We start from the raw sequence: 14,176 nt of genomic DNA, 5'->3' as shown, positions 1-14,176 counted from the left end.
AGACTCCTGAATTACATTCCAAACAAGTGGCCTAGGGAAAATTGTCATAACTTTCTCTCTGAGCATCAGATTGAAATTTTGTAAGAAGGTACAGAAAGAGAACGGACTGTATTTTTCTGTATATATTTTTCAAAGCCAAAGGTCGAACCAGTGACTCGTGGCACGTCGTACAATTTCGCTCTACTGAACTAGTCTATAATCAGGTCACTGTGGGAGATTTCGCATAACTCTTCCTTGGAGAATCCAATTTGGATTAGACTGGTGGCATTGGAAAGAGGACATAGAGAGCTACTGCAGGTCACAATTTCAAAACTAGATGATCTGAAAGTACAAACATACATCAGAGGCAATATCGATCTCCTACAAAGTGAAAAAAAAGTGTGTATATTCTTTTATATTTTTGCTTAAGATTGGTTTGAAAATTTATTTTGAAGGAATTCAAAGGGCATGGTAGAGCATTATTATCGATAAATGATGCCCCGAGGAAAGAAAATGAAAACACCTAGTAAGCAACCTGAAAGCTCTAGCATGAATCATGAAGAAGAGGAAGAAATGCTATATGATATATCAAAATTACAAGAACAAGTGCAACAAATGTCACTCTCACAAAAGCTAACAGAAGCTCAGATAAATGGCATGGAATCTAACATAAAGTGCATGGAAGCTAAGATGGACGATTTGAAGATAGATTTGAAGAAAGATTTGAAGAGAGACATGGCAGATTTGAAGACATGTTTGAAGACAGACATGGAAGATTTGAAGACAGATTTGACAAATTTTCTACAAGAAATACTTACTAATGGTGAAAAGGTAGTAAAGGAAACTAATGGTGTGAACAAAAGAAATGTTAATCATGATTTCATAGACTCTAATGTGGGATCGAAAACCCACCATATTCCAAAAATTGATATGAGGAAGTTTGATGGCAAGGATCCCGCAACATGGATATTACAGATGGAGCAATTTTTCGATCTCAATAATGTGCAAAACACACAAAAGGTACGTATTGCAACTTTATATTTGGAACCAAATCAGTTTGTATGGTATCAATGGCTTTTCTCTCGTAAACAAATTATCACTTGGGCAGTTTTTACAGAAGAATTGATAGCACATTATGAGGATACAAAAAGCAACACTTTTTTTAACCAATTGATAAGTCTCAAACAAAAGGGTTCAATAATGGAGCACATTGAGGAGTTCCAAAAATTGAACATAAGGGTTCAAAATATTCCAGAGGAGCATAGGATTGATGTGTTTATAGGGACTTTAAAGGATAATATCCAACATGATGTTCACCTTTGGGAACCTGATTCATTAGAGAAGGCATTCAGGTTAGCAAGAAAAATGGAAAGCAAACTTATGGCAACCAGGAAGCATACCACTCACAACTATAAAGATGGAAGTGTTGTTGCCCCTAGTCTTCCACAACCTATAAGGTTGACACCACAACAATTGGAAGAAAAAAGAGAAAAAATGCTTTGTTACAGTTGTGATAGCAAATACACTAAAGGTCATAAGTGTGTTGAGAAGAAATTATTCTACATAGATTGCGAAGAGCAAGAAGAAAAGGAGCAAGAAAGGTCAAAAGAAGAGGATATACTCCAGGAACAAAGCCTAGATAAAGAAGAAATGAATCTGACCATATCTTGTAATGCATTGGCGGGAATTACCACTCCTCAAACCATCAAGATAGAAGGACAAATCAAGAAGAAAAAGGTAATAGTGTTGATTGATTCAGGAAGTACCCACAATTTTATTGATTGTAAGGTAGCAAAAGAATTGAATTGCTTCTTATATCCAACACTAGAGTGTCAAGTGATGGTTGCAAATGGAGGAACAATAAATTTCTCTGGAAAGTGCCATAATATCAAGTTATCAATGGGAGAATATATATTGACTAGTCCAATGCTTTCCATTCCAATGGGAGGTGCTGATGTTGTACTAGGAGTCTAATGGCTACAATCCTTGGGTACAATAGATTTTAATTTTCAAGAACTTTTCATGAAATTTTCTGTGGAAAGAAAGGAAGTTAAATTAAGCGATATTGCAGAGAAACCGGGAAATATAATCAGCTCTAACGGTATGACAAAGCTTCTAAAAAATGAATAAAGGGGTGTAATTGCACAATTATGTTCACTAGATGTTTCCACATTGGAATCATCTATTTCTCCAGATCTCCAAAAAGTCTTGGACAATCATTCCAAGGTATTTGACGCTCCCAAAGGTCTCCCACCTATTCTTGATCATGATCATGCTATTCATCTGATTCCAGGAAGTGTTCGTCTGAACATCAGGCCATACAGATATCCCTATGCCCAAAAGAGTGAAATTGAACATATGGTTGCAGAAATGCTAGAGGCTGGTATAATTCAACCGAGTCAAAATTCTTTCTCTACTCCAGTAGTATTAGTACACAAGAAGGATGGATCATGGTGCATGTGTCCAGATTATAAGGAGCTCAACAAGCTCACTATTAAGGATAAGTCTCCATTCCTGTCATTGATGAATTACTAGATGAATTGCATGGATCAATTTACTTCACCAAGTTGGATCTTCATTCAAGATATCATCAAATCAGAATGAAGACTTACGACATTCCGAAAACAACATTTAGAACTCATGAGGGTTATTATGAATTTTTGGTCATGCATTTTGGCCTACCAATGCACCTTCAACATTTCAAGGTTTGTTGAATTCCATTTTCAAACCATTCCTTAGAAAATTTGTGTTAGTATTTTTTGATGATATACTAATCTACAGCAAGTCTTGGAAGGATCATGTTGAACATGTTGACAGGGTGCTACAACTATTGGAGGAGAAACAATTATATGCAAAAAGATCAAAATGTTTCTTTGGAGTACAAGAGGTGGAATATCTGGGTCATATTGTATCTCATGAGGGATTTAAGGTAGACCCCAACAAAATTAAAGCCATTATGGAATGGAAAATCCCCACATCCGTAAAGCATCTACGAGGATTTCTCGGGTTGATAGGGTATTATCGCAAGTTTGTTAAGAATTATGGGAGAATAGCAACACCTCTAACAACATTATTGAAGAAAGATGCATTTTCATGGACTCCAGAAGCAACAAAGGCCTTCGAACATCTTAAAGAGGCAATGTGCCAAGCACCGGTCTTAGCTACACCAGATTTCACCAAAAACTTTATTGTGGAATGTGTTGCTTCGGGAAATGGAATTGGTGTTGTTTTAATGCAAGATGAAAGACCCATTGCTTTTGAAAGTTGTCCAATCAAGGGAAAGTTTTTACACAAAGCTATTTATGAGAAGGAAATGTTGGCAATAGTCCATGCACTTAAGAAATGGCGACCCTACCTAATGGGAAGACACTTCAAGGTAAAAACAAATCATGATAGCCTTAAATAATTTTTAGAACAAAGATTATCCTTTGAAGAGCAACAAAAGTGGGTCACAAAGATGTTGGGTTATGACTTTGAAATCATCTACAAAAAAGGGAAGCAAAATGTGGTGGCAGATGCACTCTCAAGAAAGGATGAGGATGTGGAAGCATTGTTGTGCGCCATTTCTATTATCCAACCAGATTGGATAAACAAAGCAATGGAGGAATGGAAGAATGACGAAGAAGTGTGGGCACTCATTCGAAAGTTACAACAAGATTCCAATATGTCTGACACATTTAGCTGGAAAAATGATTCTTTATGGTACAAAGATCGCTTATACTTTTGTAAGAATTCCCAACTAAAACAATAGATTCTTATGGAATTGCACACTTCTCCCTTAGGAGGGCACTTAGGATTTTTAAAAACTTACCACAGGGTTAAGAAGGAATTTTTTTGGGATGGCCTTAAATCAGATATTCAAAAATTTGTGGTGGAATGTTTGGTTTGCCAACAAAATAAAGTTGAAACAATTAAGACACCAGGTCTATTACAACCTTTATCCATTCCAAGCCAAAGTTGGGAGGAGGTTTCAATGGATTTTATCATAGGTTTACCCAAGTCTGAGTGAAAGACTGTCACCATGGTGGTAGTTGACAGACTTACCAAGTATGCACACTTTTGTGCATTATCACATCCATTTAAAGCCAGTACAGTTTCTACTGCATTTATGGAAACAATTCAAAAGCTACATGGAAACCTCACTGCATTTAGTGACAGAGATCCCATTTTCACTGGAAATTTTTGGAAAAAATTATTTTCTTGTCTTGGTACTCAGTTAGCTCATAGCTCATCTTATCATCCTCAATCTGATGGGCAAACTGACATAGTAAACAAATGTTTGGAAGGATATCTTCGTTGCTTTGTATCTGATAAATAGACACAATGGGTCAAATGGTTGCCTCTAGCTGAATGGTGGTATAACACTTCCATACAGCAACCAAAATGACCCCATTTATGGCACTTTATGGATATCAGCCACCATCCATCACATCATATTTAAGAGAAAATTCTAAGGTTCAAGCAGTGGAACATCACATCGAACATCAACAACAAGTCCTCCAACTCTTAAAGGATAACCTCGTGTTGGCACAGAATAGAATGAAACAACAGGCAGATCAACATCGCAGTGAAAGAAGTTTTGATGTAGGTGATTGGGTATTCCTACGGTTACAACCATATAAGAAAATGTCCCTCACACAAGCTAAGAAGGATAATAAATTATCACCAAAGTATTATGGTCCATACAAGGTGTTGCAAAAGATTGGTACTATGGCATACAAATTGAAGCTTCTTGTAGCTTCTCGATTGCACCTAGTTTTCCATGTTTCATGTTTAAATAAGGTTATAGGTGACAAGCTCTAGTTCAAACAATATTGCCAGAACTTGACGAGGAAGGAAAAATTATATTGGAACCAGAAGCAGTCACAGAAACAAGAACTTGACAGCTACGAAATCGATCAATTTCGGAGTATCTTATCAAGTGGAAGAACTTATCCACTGAAGATTCCACATGGGAGGATAAGAATTTTATACAGAAGCATCCAGAACTACTCAAGCATTGAGGACAACACTTTTTTGAAGGAGAGGGGCATTTTGGGTCCTTATAATACTAGTGATTACCCCATTACTATTGTAGTTGCATCCCTTATTAATATTGTTGTGCCCCTATTATCCCCATATTGTTATTTTTGTGGCTTTATATTAATATTGTTAGGTTTTCTGGGTTATATTGTGACTCCTTAGACTCCTATATATCTAAAGGAGGTTTTTTCATTTGAATCATCCAATAATTGTTCATTTATGTAATGTAAAGGAGGTTGCCCCCTCAAAGAGGCTAAATTCTAAGGCATTGATCTATCTTTTCTATCTTTTCTTGAGCTGGTTTCATAACAAATGCCTAGAGGTCCACTCTATTAGCAAGTTTTGGAAGTTGTTGCCAAATATCCTCCCAAAAAAGATTTTTTTCCCCATTTTTAATTTCCCAGAAAGCATTCTCCCGCACAACCTTATGATTTTCCTGAGCCCAATTTCATATGCTAGAACCAACCACCTGAGAATTCAAATTTAACATGTCTTATTTCATCATAAAAGGAGCATATTTCCTCATTCAAATTCACTTCCAAAGTTCTGAACCTCCGTTCACCCATCACCATCATAACTTGGCCCCAAAGGACGCACTCATCATTGTAGGGTCACGAAATCCAATTCTCTCTGCCCATTTTCACAATACCAAAGTATCCCATCCAACCAAGGACCACTGTTTAGCCTTATTAGCTCCCCTCTAATGGAACTCTGTCCATTTAGAAATAAAATCTTCCATCACCATTCTAGGCATAGCCATGGTTGACATTTCGTAAAGAGAAAGAGCCTAAAGCACAGACTTAGTAAGAACCAACCAACATGCAAAATCGAGAGCTCAAAATGTCCAAGTATCAATCTTATTGGAAATCTTAAGAAAAAGGTATTTCCAAAAAGAAAATTGCTTAGTTTTAGATTTCAATGGCACTCCAAGATATTTAGAGGGTAGACAATCTCGTTGAAACTAAAGAATTCTAGTTAAATGACATTGGACCGAGTCCTTGCAATTGAAAAAGACAATGTGAGATTTGTCATTGTTCACTACTTGAGTAGAAGCCACTATAAATGTTGAGAGAAGGTAGCACACTTATATCACCTCCTTAAGAGTTGGAAAATCAAAGAGACAAACTTTGTCAACAAATTGTTCATCCATTACCTGGAGTGTTTGGTCCAAACAATTGTAAGCCCCTAATCTCCACCTGAGAATGGGAATTTAAAAATAATCTACCCAAACCTTCCATAGAAATGATAAATAAGAACGAAGCTAGAGGATCCCCCTATCATAGTCCACGTCATGGATTAGTACCAAAAGAAAAACCATTGGTTAAAATAGAGAAAAATGGGGTCAAAATAAGTGAACACACCCATGATATCCATTGCCAGGAAAATCCCAAAGCATCTAATACCTGCAATAAGTAATCCTAATTGATCTTATCATAAGCCTTAGATAAATCCAACTTAACAATCATTCTAGGTTTCTTGAGATGTTTCAATGAGTAGATGACCTCATGAACTGTTACAATTTCATCAGTGATTTGTCAACCCCTCTACAAAATCAATTTTCTGAGTGGGGTAATCAAATGTGTCAATGGTTTCAACCTATTGACAATAGCAGTAGACATAATTTTACATAGGACATTACACAGATCAACATTGGGTTGAAACCCACTTGGGTCCTATAACTTACTAGTTTTAGGGATAAGCATAAAAAAAGTGGCATTCAAACCTTTCCACAATGGACTATGTACTGTGAGATTCCTCAACCAACTCGAAAATCTTAGAACCCAAAAAACTCCAACTTACTTTAAAAATATATGTTGTAAGACCATCAAGGCTTGGAAACTTGTTACACGACATTAAAAACATTATTATTTCCACCTCTTGAAAGTATATTGGACACATGAGTTTTTAATTCTACTTTGTGCTAATAAGTTTAGGAATGTAAGTGGTGATTTTATTGATATTAGGTTGTTTTCAATATGACGTTTCTGACAATACATCCTTATAATAAGCAATGATTTCCTCTTCAATCTCATGATGTTGTAATTTTTGTTACCCATCTCTGCCTGACAATGAGAAGATATGATTAATATGAAGATGTTGAACCATATATTTATAGAAAAAATTTATGTTATTTTCATCATCCTTCAACCATTGAACCATATATTTTTGTTTCCATAGGGTTTCCTCCTATTGTCTTCTCATCTCTAGATGATTCGATGCAATGCATTCTTCAAGAATTACATCTTCAATGCATCCTTCTATTATCATCTGTTGTTGGATACCTTGCATCTGAGCTTCCAAATTAATCTTATCCTCAAAATACTACCAAACTCTGACTTATTCCATAAACGATATTTGCTTTCAGTACTTTAAGTTTAAGCTTAAAATTGTGCATTTTATTGTGGCCACAAAACACAAATGATTCCCGCCAAGTTTTATCCTTCTCCAAAAGGTTGGGAGCCTGTGACCAGAAAATTTCAAAATGGAATGGATGATTTCTTGGGGCTTCTTTAAGGCCAATCTCTAAACAAATTGGTCAATGATCCGACCCAAGAAAAGGTAGGATAGAAGCTTTGACAAAATTGTCCTTATCCAAAATTGATCCAGAGCTTAGAAAACAATCTAATCGACTAGAGATTTGATTTTTACCACCTTTGTGATCATTCCATGTTAATATACCATTAGTTGTCATAATATCCACCAATTTTATTCATTCCATAATTTATAAAAAATTTGTTGATTCTGGATCTAATCAACGGATCCCAACCTTTTTCTTGTCTAGTGAGATGATAAGATTAAAATCCCCCCCAAATCCAAAGAGATTTGAGGGTTGAGGTGTCAATGAAACTGAATGTCCTTAAAAAAAACCTTTCTCTGAAGTTGTATGTGGACTATACATATTAGAAAGGAAAATTACCTCAGTATAACCAAGATACTGAAACTTGTCTATCAAAACTCCAATACTAGCCAACCAATCCTGAAAAAAACCTCCATTGTTCCACCAAATTGCTAACCCGTTTACATTTCCTCAGCCATCAATAGACATTAATTCACAACCCTTCCAACAATAAGTTGTAATGACACACAATTTCGTCAAAGAAACATTGGTTTCTTGCAAAATTACCAAGGTCAGCTTCTTTACTTTGATTCTCTCTCATAAATAGTGTTGCTTCCCTTTACTATATAAACCCTGAATATTCCATGAAATTATCTTCATATCTAATATTGCTGAGAAGGCATAAAATACACCGAGATATTTGTGGCCTAACCTAAATTAATTAGTTCATCTTCCATAACCTCGAACAACTGATGCTCCAACTTGCAACCCCTTTTTATTTACATTTTTTTCCCACCAACTCTTTACCTTTTTCCTTAAAGTCTCGAGGGTTGGTGGCTCCAAAAACATTCGGTGACCCTAGAGTCTTTTGATTCTTCCATTTCATATAAATCTTATCATACAACTCTCATTGTTCCTTCGATAGATCCACCAGATATTGATATGCCCATTCATTCAACAATTGCACTATGTGTTGTTCCTCTTCCCCTGAAGTTTCCAACATTTATTGCATGAGAAGAACCCCTTCTGCAATACTTGGTAATTCTAAAAATGGACTATCTATCTCAGATTCCTCTTCTAGTATCTTCCATCTAAGAACTTTTTTATCCTTGATATATATTTATTTGTCTCAAGCATCATTGTATCCTCCAAAACAACAGGATCTTCCTCCATACCCCCCAAAGCAGCAAATGCATTATGATCATCTAACTTTTTAAATTGTTGAGAAGGGTGAGCTCGAGTAGACTATCAGTGTGATGGAAATTTAGTATAACCTTCCTGAGCCAAAAAACCTAACTCGTGACGCTCCTTCTTCCTACTAGGGAAATCACAAAACAAGTGATTGTGTTCATGGAAAAGATGATAGCAAAATGGAACATTCTCATAACCTAAGTGTTGGGTCCAGACCACACCTTCATATTCCAAATCAATGGACTCAGACAAGGTTTTGAAATATTCATATAAACACAAATTATATCATATGACATATTTCGCCCACGTTTAGTGACTTCTAATATCTTGAAAAATATCCCAATTGCATTCCCTATGGCCTCTAGGATTTCCATCAGCCAAAAATCCACAGGAAGAAAATACAAACATACCCAAATAGGGGTAGTAAAGAACTCCTCTTTATCTAGATTGAAGCATTCCTCCCAATGTTTGCTATGAAACCAACTCACAAAAAGCTAGAAAAGAAAGATCAATGCCTTATAAATCAGCCTCTTCGAGGGGGAAACCTCCTTTACATTACACAAATGAACAATTATTGGATGATACAAATGAAAAAACCTCATTTCTATATAGGAGTCTAAGGGGTCACAATATAATCAAAGCCAACATAACAATAATAATATAAAGGCACGACAATAACAATAGTGGGCTTCTATGGGGCACAATAATAACAATATGGGGACAATAGGGTCACAACAATAACAATAAGGGCTACAATGACAATAGTAATGGGGGAATCACTAGTATTATAGGGACCTAACATGCCCCTCTCCTTCAAAAAAGTGTTTTCCTCAATGCTTCTGTATAAAATTCTCATCCTCCCATGTGGAATCTTTCGTGTGTAAGTTCTTCCACTTGACAATATATTCTGAAATTGATCAATTTCGCAACTATCGATTTTTTGTTTCTATGACTGCTTCAGGTTCAACTATGATTTTTCCTTCCGCTTCAACTTCTGGAAATATTGTTTGAACTGGGAGCTTGTCACCAATAACCTTCTTTAAGCATGAAACACGGAAAACTCGGTGCACTCGGGAAGCTACAAGAAGCTCCAATTTGTATGCCATAGTACCAATCTTTTACAACACCTTGTACGAACCATAATACATTGGTGATAATTTATTGTCATTCTTAGCTTGCTTAAGGGACATTCATTTATATGGTTGTATCTATAGAAATACCCAGTCACCTATATCAAAACTTCTTTCGTTGTGATGTTGATCTATTTGTTGTTTCATTCTATTATGTGCCAAAGTTAGGCTATCCTTTAAAAGTTGGAGAACTTTTTGTTGATGCTCAATGTGATCTTCCACTACTTGAACCTTAGAATTTTCTCTTAAATATGATGTGATGGACGATAGGTGATATCCATAAAGTTCCATAAATGGGGTCATTTTTGTTGCAGTATGGAAGGAAGTTTTATACCACCATTTAGCCAAAGGCAACCATTTTACCCATTGTGTATGTTTATCAGATACAAAGCAACGGAGATATCCTTCCAAACATTTTTTTACTATCTCAGTTTTCCCATCAGATTGAGGATGATAATATGAGCTATGAGCTAACTAAGTACCAAGACAAGAAAATAATTATGTCCAAAAATTTCCAGTGAAAATGGGATCTCTGTCACTTACAATAATCTTTGTGTTTCCATGTAGCCTTTTAATTGTTTCCATAAATACAGTAGAAACTGTACTAGCTTTAAACGGATGAGATAATGCAAAAAAGTGTGCATACTTGGTATGTTTGTCAACTACCACCATGATGACACTCTTTCCTTCAGACTTGGGTAAACCTATGATGAAATCCATTGAAACATCCTCCCAACGTTGACTTGGAATGGATAAAGGTTGTAATAGACATGCGGTCTTAATTGTTTCAAGTTTATTTTGTTGGCAAACCAAACATTCCGCCACAAACTTTTGAATATCATATTTAAGGCCATCCAAAAAAAACTCCTTCTTAACCCTGTGGTAGGTTTTTAAAAATCTTCGAGTGCCCTCCTAAGGGAGAGGCGTGCAATTCAATAAGAATATTTTGTTTGAGTTGGGAATTCTTACATAGGTATAAGCGACCTTTGTACCATAACAAATCTTTTTCCAGCTAAATGTATCATATTTACAAGGATCTTGTTGTAACTTTTGAATGAGTGCCCACAGTTCTTCGTCATTCTTCCATTCATCCCTTGCTTCGTTTATCCAATTTGGTTGGATAATAGAAATGGCACAAAGCAATGCTTCCACATCCTCATCCTTTCTTGAGAGTATGTCTGCCACAACATTCTGCTTCCCTTTTTTTATATGATTTCAAAGTCATAACCCAACATCTTTCTGACCCATTTTTGTTGCTCTTCTGAAGATAATATTTTTTCTAAAAATAATTTTAGACTATCATGATCCATTTTTACATTGAAGTGTCTTCCCATTAGGTAGGGTCGCCATATCTTAAGTGCATGCAATATTGCCAAGATTTCCTTCTCATAAATAGCTTTGTGTAAATACTTTCCTTTGATTGGACGACTTTCGAAAGCAATGGGTCTTTCTTCTTACATTAAAACAACACAATTCCATTTCCCGAGGCATCACATTCCACAATAAAGGTTTTTGTGAAGTCCAGCATAGCTAGGACCGATGCTTGGCACATTTCCTCTTTAAGATGTTCAAAGGCCTTCGTTGCTTCTCGCGTCAATAAAAATTCATCTTTCTTCAATAATGTTGTTAGAGGTGCTGCTATTCTCCCATAATTCTTAAAAAAGTTGTGATAATACATTGTCAACCCGAGAAATCCTAGCTGATGCTTTATGGAGGTGAGGATTTTCCATTTCTTAATGGTTTAATTTTGCTAGGGTCTACCTTAACACCTTCATGAGTTACAATATGACCCATATATTCCACCTCTTCTACTCCAAAGAAACACTTGGATATTTTTGCATATAATTGTTTCTCCTCCAATAGTTTGAGCACATTGTCAACATGTTGAACATGATCCTTCCAAGACATGCTATGGATTAGTATATCATCAAAAAATACTAACACAAATTTTCTAAGGAAGGGCTTGAAAATGGAATTCATCAACCTTGAAATGTAGAAGGTGCATTAGTAGTTCCAAAATGCATGACCAAAAATTCATAATGACCCTCATGAGTTCTAAATGTTGTTTTCAAAATGTCTTTAGTCTTCCTTCTGAATTGATGATATCCTAAATGAAGATCCAACTTGGTGAAGTAAATTGATCCATGCAATTCATCCAATAGTTCATCAATGCCAGGAATGGGAAATTTATCTTTAATAGTGAGCTTGTTGAGCTCCCTATAATCCGGTCACATGTGCCATGATCCATCCTTCTTGTGCACCAATACTACTGGAGTAGATAAAGAACTTTGACTAGGTTGAATTATACTAGCCTCTAGCATTTATGCAACCATACGTTCAATTTCACTCTTTTGCGCATAGGGATATTTGTAAGGCCTGATGTTTGGAGGAACACTTCCTTGAGTCAAATGAATAGCATTATCATGATCACGAATAGGTGGGAGACCTTTGGGAGTCTCAAATACCTTGGAATGATTGTCCATGACTTTCTGGAGATCTGGAGAAATAGATGATTTTGATGTGGGAACCTCTAGCAAACATAATTATGCAATTAAGCCTCATTGTTCTTTCTTTAGAAGCTTTGTCATTCCATTAGAGCTGATTATCTTTCCCGATTTCCCTGTGATACCTCTTAATTCTGCTTCCTTTCCTTCTGAAGAAAATTTCATGAAAGGTTTTTGAAAATTAAAAGCTATTGTACCCAAGGAGTGTAGCCATTGGACTCCTAGTACAACATCAACACTACTCATTGGAATGGAAAGCATTGGGCTATTCAATACATATTCTCCCATGGATAGTGTTAGTGTCAGTGTTTCACACTAGCATCAGTGATCAAAATCTACTCTTTTGCATTTCATAGTAGGAGTCCCATTGTTATAGACATTTTTGTGCCTTACAGCATGAAGCATGAAATGTCCATAATCTGAGGGATCCAAAGTCCCTAAACATGTTGTTCCTACCCCTAGAGGAACAAGGTCAGCAAACCACAGCACTGAATATCAGTTCTCCACCTGAAAACACTAAAAAACAAGCTAATTCTGGATCATGTCAACTGCTCCACTGAGCGTCTGTGCTGAATGTCAACTGCTCCACTGTGTACCTGCGCTGAATGTCAACTGCAAAGAAGGCTACCTGCGCTGGGCGAGTTGGGACAAGTGGCACAGTCATTCCTCAAGGTGTCAATGCCCAGGAAGCTTCCAAAATGACACTTGGATCAGGGAATTCGACTGGTGATGAGTAAGAGGATCTAGATCTCCAAGTGGAAGCAAGAACCTCCAAGTGGACTCAAGAACTGAAGAATAACTGAAGTGGGAGAGGACACTAGTCAGCTTCATGCCAGCTTCAAGCTGACTCATCCTTTCTCCAAAACTCCTATATATAGAGCTCTCTCATGAGGTCTAGGGAGGCTGGAATTTTGTGAATGTAAGGAAGTGTTGTTGGTTTGAGTTTAGAACTATTGGGTGATTTGCTTTGAAGGAGGTGAAGAGGAGATTTCTTTCTGCTGGGAGGTGATGCTGGATTGGGCCTTTTATGGTTGTATCACTTCCTGAACTTTACTTCTTCCATTAATAAAGCATTTGAGGTTCTTCTATATGCATGTGTCTCAATGGTGTATTGTTATACTTGTATATTTGATTTATTCTAATCCTTGAATCAATTATGAATGTATGCTTCTTGTAGTTTCCCTCTCTTGCCATTTTGCAGGATCTTGGTGTAGCTGGGTCAGTGAAAGAGCAAGGAGCTAGGGAGCAAGCAGCAAGGAGGGAAGATTGGATCAATCATTAGCGAAAGACATCGGTTAGTGGATCTCTTTCTCCCCTATTTTACTTTCATAAAGAAGAAATCTTAGATAGCTTTGCTTCGATTGTTGCTGAGGTACTATCACCCTTAGAGTGGGATAGGGTCATTCCGTATTGGACACTTTTCCCAACAACAAATTGGCGACCATACTGGGGATCGTATATTGTTGGTTGTTTGTGTTTTTGCTATTCATTTCATAAACACAGGGAGTACCGAATCGAACTGCATTTGGATCTTTCAAATGCAAAGTAGAGGGCAGCTACTGTAGCTCAGTTTCTGGGCAAGTTTATGATTTGAGGAGCTGATCCACAAGGACTCTGAACAGCTCTTAGTGATAGCTTTTCATCCTCCTAATTACCGTTTAGTGTGTACTTGATTGATAGCTTCTGATTTGGCCAAAAACTGTGAATTTTTGAGCAATCTGTAACCCGGAAACCAAGAGAAACGAGAGTTTCTCTGTTCATTGCAGGCACTGTGAAGGCAGTCTGCATTTCAT

The sequence above is a fragment of the Pinus tabuliformis genome, chromosome 5_1 (genome assembly GCF_031772625.1).
Source record: "Pinus tabuliformis cultivar Carrire ecotype Pingquan chromosome 5_1, CPIR1, whole genome shotgun sequence".
NCBI lineage: Eukaryota > Viridiplantae > Streptophyta > Pinopsida > Pinales > Pinaceae > Pinus > Pinus tabuliformis.
This window is presented reverse-complemented; position numbering follows the sequence as displayed.